Below are 6000 nucleotides of genomic sequence, written 5' to 3'. Positions count from 1 at the left end.
AGAAAAATGTGAAGCCAGATACAATGTTTATTATGTAATGAAATATAGTAACTTATTTATCAACCCTATAAAGTAGGCATTATTATTCTTCCTATTTTATAGTTGAGGAAATAAAGGCACAGAAAGGTTAAGTAATTTACCGAAGGACACACAGAGCCAGGATTCAAACTCAGGTCCTTGCTTTTAACTATTATACTATGCTTCCCCTTTATCTGGCCTGCAAGAGAGGGCTGCTTCCAGGAAGCTGCCCAAGTCACCAGCCTCCTCTTTCCTCCTTTGTCCACACTACTTTTTACCTTTGTCTCCTGATCCTGTCCCAGTTACGGAAGACAGAACTGGTTTCTTTGCTGGGTTGACACTTGTGCATTTGTTTGCCCTCATGGATACGTGGCTTCAGATGGCCCCCAGGGAACTAAAGTGGGATGGAGGTGGTGGGGGCGCTGTTTGCTGAGGAGTCATAGAATTGATTACTTCTGTGTTCATTGTGACTGAAGATAGCAGCAAGTATTCTCTCTCTCTCTCTCTCTGTGTGTGTGTGTGTGTGTGTGTGTGTGTGTGTGTGTGTGTGTGTATTTGAACTTTTGAGCATAAAGTGGGATGTTGGTGAGGGGTATAGTATAGTAGCTCTGGAGTAACATTTTCTACCACATCAGATGTCATCTTCTCACCAAGACCCTTTGTAAGCCTTTTGGATGCCAGGCATTGAGGTGATGTTATATACCCTGGTGGGTCTCAAGCCCGCTATTGGACTCCAACTTTCTAGGTAAGACAGGAGGAAGAAAAGGTCCCAAATCACATGAGCACACACAAACCTCATCTCCCACACCCGTGTGTACACACACTGACTGTACCCCTCTTGGTTTACTCCAGAGGGTCTCCATATTCCCATATGACACCTCTGTGTCAGGGAAATTATACAGGCTGGAACTAGAAGGAAATATGAATCAGAGGAGGAGTTCATGGAGAAGGAGAGGAGGAAAGAAGGCTCTTGTTCTTATTAATGGGGTCCTGGGCAGCTTTGAGTCCTTAAAGTAAGGAAGGGGCTTAATATGGAGCTCTCTAGCCCAGAAGCTCTTCAAGGTGGGACCAGTTTCAGGCTGATTCCCAGAATTCTCGGGTTCGTATGGCCCAGGAGGAAGTCACTTTGACTCAGTCCAGAGGTCTGCTTCCTCCAGGTAGCCTCACCAGGACTCCCGTTCGTCCAGTGTTTTTCTCTCTTTGCCATCTTCACCTTCCAAACACATGCATTTCAGAATCTTCTTCTTTAACTGTGCATGATATGTACATATACATATATATGAAAACTTTCCTGTGCACAAGATTGGAGACTATATAAGCTTGGAGTTGGTCTCGCCATGAAATGGAGAGGGAATTTCAGAGGATGCTGTCTTCTTTGGGTCTGGCCTGTTCTGTAGCACAGTGGGCCCTGGACAGGTGTTGGTGACTCAGGAGATTGCTCTGCTGGGTTGTGGAACTCAAGCGTACATGAAAGGAAGCCAAGTTTTTTTTTTTTTTTTTTTTTTTTTTGAGACAGAGTCTCGCTCTGTTGCCAGGCACCAAGCCGGAGTGCAGTGGTGTGAGCTCGGCTCACTGCAACCTCCACCTCTCGGGTTCAAGCAATGCTCCTGCCTCAGCCTCCCGAGTAGCTGGGACTATAGGCACGCTTGCCACCATGCCCAGCTGATTTTTTTTTTTTTAAGTAGAGACGGGGTTTCACCCTGTTGGCCAGGATGGTCTCGATCTCTTGACCTCATGATCTGCCCACCTTGGCCTCCCAAGGTGCTGGGATTACAGGTGTGAGCCACCGCGCCAGGCGGAAGCCAAGTTTTAATGAGCGCATACCTTACCATATCCACACCTCTTGACTACCATCTCTGGTGGGTGGTGGTATTGTCTTCCTTTTGTAGATGAAACAAACCAAAACCCCCTGTGGCTCAGAGAGCTAAAGGCCTGTAGCTAGACAGAATTGAATTCTAAGACCACGTAGTTTCCAAAAGAGATGGGTATGGCAGACTTTGTTGGCTGGTTTGAGTTTGGACTGGGAAGGCTGGTGAAGCTTCAGAAAAGGGTGTGCAGAAAGGAAGCAGGTGGCAGGGCTTGGGGGAGGGAGCTCTGTGGCTGCCTCTTATAAGCAGGTCTCTGCATAACTGCTGGGAAGGCTCTTAATTAAATGTGTAACAAAATAAAAACAGCCGGAGAGGAAACCTAAGTAGTGCTGCGTGACAGCGCACAGCTAATCGGTGTTCCTGGAACCTCTCGGCAGAGGCTCGTCAGATGGCCCTCGTCAGAGCCGTCACCTTTTATGCGCCTGGTAAAGGCTGCAGATGAGCCTGACAGGGGTGGTGTTAAATTGACACTCACAACTTGTTAGTATGTGGCTTACTTCTTATTTTGACATCCATTTTCCGATTTAACTAAGTCTAAGGAATTCAGCAAACATTTTCATTTCACACTCTAGTTTCTGGAAGCTATGGCTCCTTCTCATTGCTGTCCTTACCTCCTGCTCCCCTTCTCCCCCAGCCAGCTTCACATCACTTTTGTTGGAAAGGGGCTGATTAGTGGGCCACTGAGAAATGGGAACTGAAGTGGCAGCAGAAATCCCACTGGAGAAAAGAAATTTGCTCCCTTCCTGACAAATCATTTTATGTCCATCTTTTGTCAAAGCCTGATGAGTTGATTCTCCAAGTTTATGTGGGTTTTGATGCCATAGTCACAGATCCTGCTAAGCTGAGTTTTTATTTAGTGAGTGTGGATTTAATTTTCCCTCAAGTTTTTCAAGAAACAACACTTGCGGGTCTGGCTCTTGGTCAGCTTGCCTTCCCTATCTGCCCTACTTTTTCTTTCGCCTTGCTTGGTGTTTCTTAAAGCTCCCCATAGGGTTTAGTGTAGTTTCTCTGCTTACCCAGGTAGGGAGTGCCTCTTTCAAGGGGCTCCATCTTTGGTATGGTGGCGTGAGTATCGCTGGTGTAGACCGAGGAGGGACACTTGTGCAGGAACCCACTCGAGGAACTTCAATTTTAGCCTGTAGCTTGAAGATCCAGGTTCACCAGCCAAATAGCACAGCTTGGCTGAGAAGCTAGAATAGAGGCTTTCCTAGTGGGCTGTGAGTCTGAGAAGAAAGAAGGTTGGGAAGAGGGAAAGAACTGGTCTGAGGGAGGCCCTGACCCTTACGGGAAGTCTGAGAAGAGGCCCCTTAGAGAGGGTCAGGAGAATCAGATGCTGTTCTCTGGTGGAATAGGGGCTGGGGGCCTGCCGAGACTCTGGTGAGAGGACTCTCATCTAGGAGCAGCCTCAGTTTTGGAGCAGGAAGCTTTCCTCCCCTTGGAGGGAGGAGGGAGGTTGAGCACGTAAATGCTGGCATTTGTCTTCCTTGTTTTTCCCCTGACCTCTTGCTGGGGTATTCGTACTGCATTCTGGCCGTGCTTTGCAGGTGTGGGCCTGGAGTTCGCTTCAGGTTTTAGGAGGTCTGGAGTTGGAAAGATGCTTGCCCAGATTACATTATCACTGTTGTAGATGGGGAGCATGCACTCAGCAGGGGCTACTGAGGTTCCCTTGAGGCTGCTGTCAAGCAGTCAGGACCACTGAAGAGACTGCTGTCTGGAGTGAAAGGTGCCATGATGGAACTACACACCTGGGCGAGCACTGAGGGGCAGTGACCGTCCTGTGGTTGTGTGGAAGATGGCTGGAAGGGTGGCCTAGGGACATGCTGGCTCCGGGTCAGGCTGGGTGCTCTTGGCATTGCTCAACAGAGTTGACTACTTCATCCTTCTTGAAATCATCTTTATCTTTACTTTTGTTATGTCTTCTGTTTCTCTGGCCACTCCTCAGTCATTTGTGGAGATGTGAATACTTCTTTCCTTCTTTTTTTCATGTTGGTGTTTCTTAAACAGTGGTGTTTCTTTGATCTCTATCCTGGTTGTTTTTTCTGTTTACTCTACACATACACACTTACCAGAGTGATCTCATCTTTTGCCATAGCTTCAGCTATCCTCTGTATGCTGATTTCTTCTAATCTTTTTCTCCAACTAGAGAAAAGAAATCAATTTCATCTGCCACCTAAACGCTGCACCTGCATATCTAGCTACCTACTCTACATCTCCACCTAGATGTCCACAGGCCCCTTCAAGCTCAGATGTTACCGTTTTCCTCACACCCTGCCCTCCAGCATTCCCTCAAATAATGACGGGCACCATCTACTGAGTTGTTCTGTTGGAAATCTGAGAATTATCCCTTCTTGAGCCACACCAATTAATTGCCAGATCCTGTTGATTCTGCCTCCCAGAGGTTTCTCAGATGTATTCCTTTCTTCCCATCCCTATTGCCCTGTCCTAGTCAAGATGATTATATTCTTCTTGGATTACTACAAAAGCCTTCTAACTAGTCTCTTTGACTCCAGTTTTGCTGCTTCTATTCCATTCTCCTAATTGTAGCAGATTATGTCATGCCCCTGCTTAACACCCTTCAAGGTTTGCCCTTGCCCTCAAGGGTGAAGTCTACACTGTTTATTGAGACTTTCAAGGCTCTTGCTTACATCTTTAGCCTCACCTCTCAATACTCTCTGTGCAAGTCCCGGACCCCTCCCCACCAGCCACATGCACGAGCTGGCCAGTTCCTAGGGATCCCTCTTCTTTCTCTAGGTGCTTCCTTTGTGTTCCTGGAGCACATGTACGTATTAATACATAAAATGGTGCTGTGGCTGCCTCTGCTTGTCTGTCTCTCTCACTAGATTATGAGCACTGTTGTAACCCTAGGACAAGGACAAGACTTGACATGTAGTCGTTCAAGAAATAATTGTTGAATAAGTGTCAACTAAGTAATGGAGTGGTCCTGTGTAATCCCTGCTCAGGAAGAATGACAGAGGACTGTTAGTAGGTAGATTCAGGAAGCATTCGTTGCCAGTGTACAGGACAAATGGACCAGAGGAGGAATTCTTGGGCCTTGCTACACCAGCCTGAATGTGAAGAGTTAAGAGAACTATGCTGCTAATGTCAGGAAGCCCTCGGTTTCCCCACTGCCACTGTGTGTTGGGCCCTCCATGGTGGGTACTGGGTGAGATAGCCCACAGGCCTAGGCCAGGGAGGAGGAGCTTGGTCTCAAAAGCAATGCAAAATGCTTTCTCTGAGAGATTTGTGCCTCCAGAACTGAGGGTTGGGACTCCTGGAAAAGTAAACAACAGAGAATAAAGATAGACAGTGTTTACTGAGCACTTATTACATACCAGGAGCCCCATTGTGCTGTTGACACATATGATATTGTTTAGTCCTTACCACAGTTCTGTGAAATAAGTTCATTTTATAACCCTTTTTTAACAAATGAGGAAACTGGGGCCTAGAGAGGTAAATAATTTGTCAAGGGCACATAAACTGTTAGTGGCAGGGCAGGGATTTGAACCTGGGCATTCTGACTCTAGAACCATGTGTTTAGCCACCGTCCTGTCTAACCATCCTCCGTCATGGGCTGTGGCTTGGTGATGCAGTGGGAATGCCCCTCCTCCTCTCCTTTGTTTGCACTGAGTGGCAGAGCCTCAGGATGTTTTCTGACACCCTAGGCTACTGGTTCCTTTTTTGGTATTGGTAGAGGTGTGGACTGTTATGTTCTTTTGATATTGGAGCCCAATTGGCCAGGAGATGTGGTGGGGATGGTTTGGGGCTGCCTGAGAGCCTCTTTGCAGGGTTACAAATGAATGAATCTTCCGGTCTCTTTTAAGGAAACCCCAGCCGACATCCCACTTTGGACACCTCTATCCTGTATTTATGTTTGGAAGCACATGGGGCATCGCACCGTGTCGCTAGGCTCACAAGAGCCTTGCCCCTTGCCCACAGGTGAGCCAGTTGGTACCAGCACAGAACGATATCACCTTTGATTACCAGCCTGCTGGGGGAAGGGGCTTGAGTAAGAACTCCCTGCCAGTCCTGACTTGTCTCATTTCCCATTACTTTTATCTGTCATTGCAAGTGCTTGGGCTCCCCTCCTGAACTAATTAAGTTTGCATGTGTTTAG

The 6000-nt window shown here is 47.3% G+C and overlaps 1 protein-coding gene across 12 annotated transcripts in view; it reads left to right on the top strand.

The window, feature by feature from the left end:
- The window catches only part of ERI3 (ERI1 exoribonuclease family member 3), a 135474-nt gene that overhangs the window by 47839 nt on the left and 81635 nt on the right, over positions 1-6000 (top strand). The window lies entirely within an intron of this gene.

The sequence above is a fragment of the Cebus imitator genome, unplaced genomic scaffold, assembly GCF_001604975.1.
Source record: "Cebus imitator isolate Cc_AM_T3 unplaced genomic scaffold, Cebus_imitator-1.0 Scaffold129, whole genome shotgun sequence".
In the NCBI taxonomy this organism is placed as follows: Eukaryota; Metazoa; Chordata; class Mammalia; order Primates; family Cebidae; genus Cebus; species Cebus imitator.
Note: the sequence above shows the minus strand (reverse complement) of the source record. Positions and strands in the feature narration are given on the sequence as shown.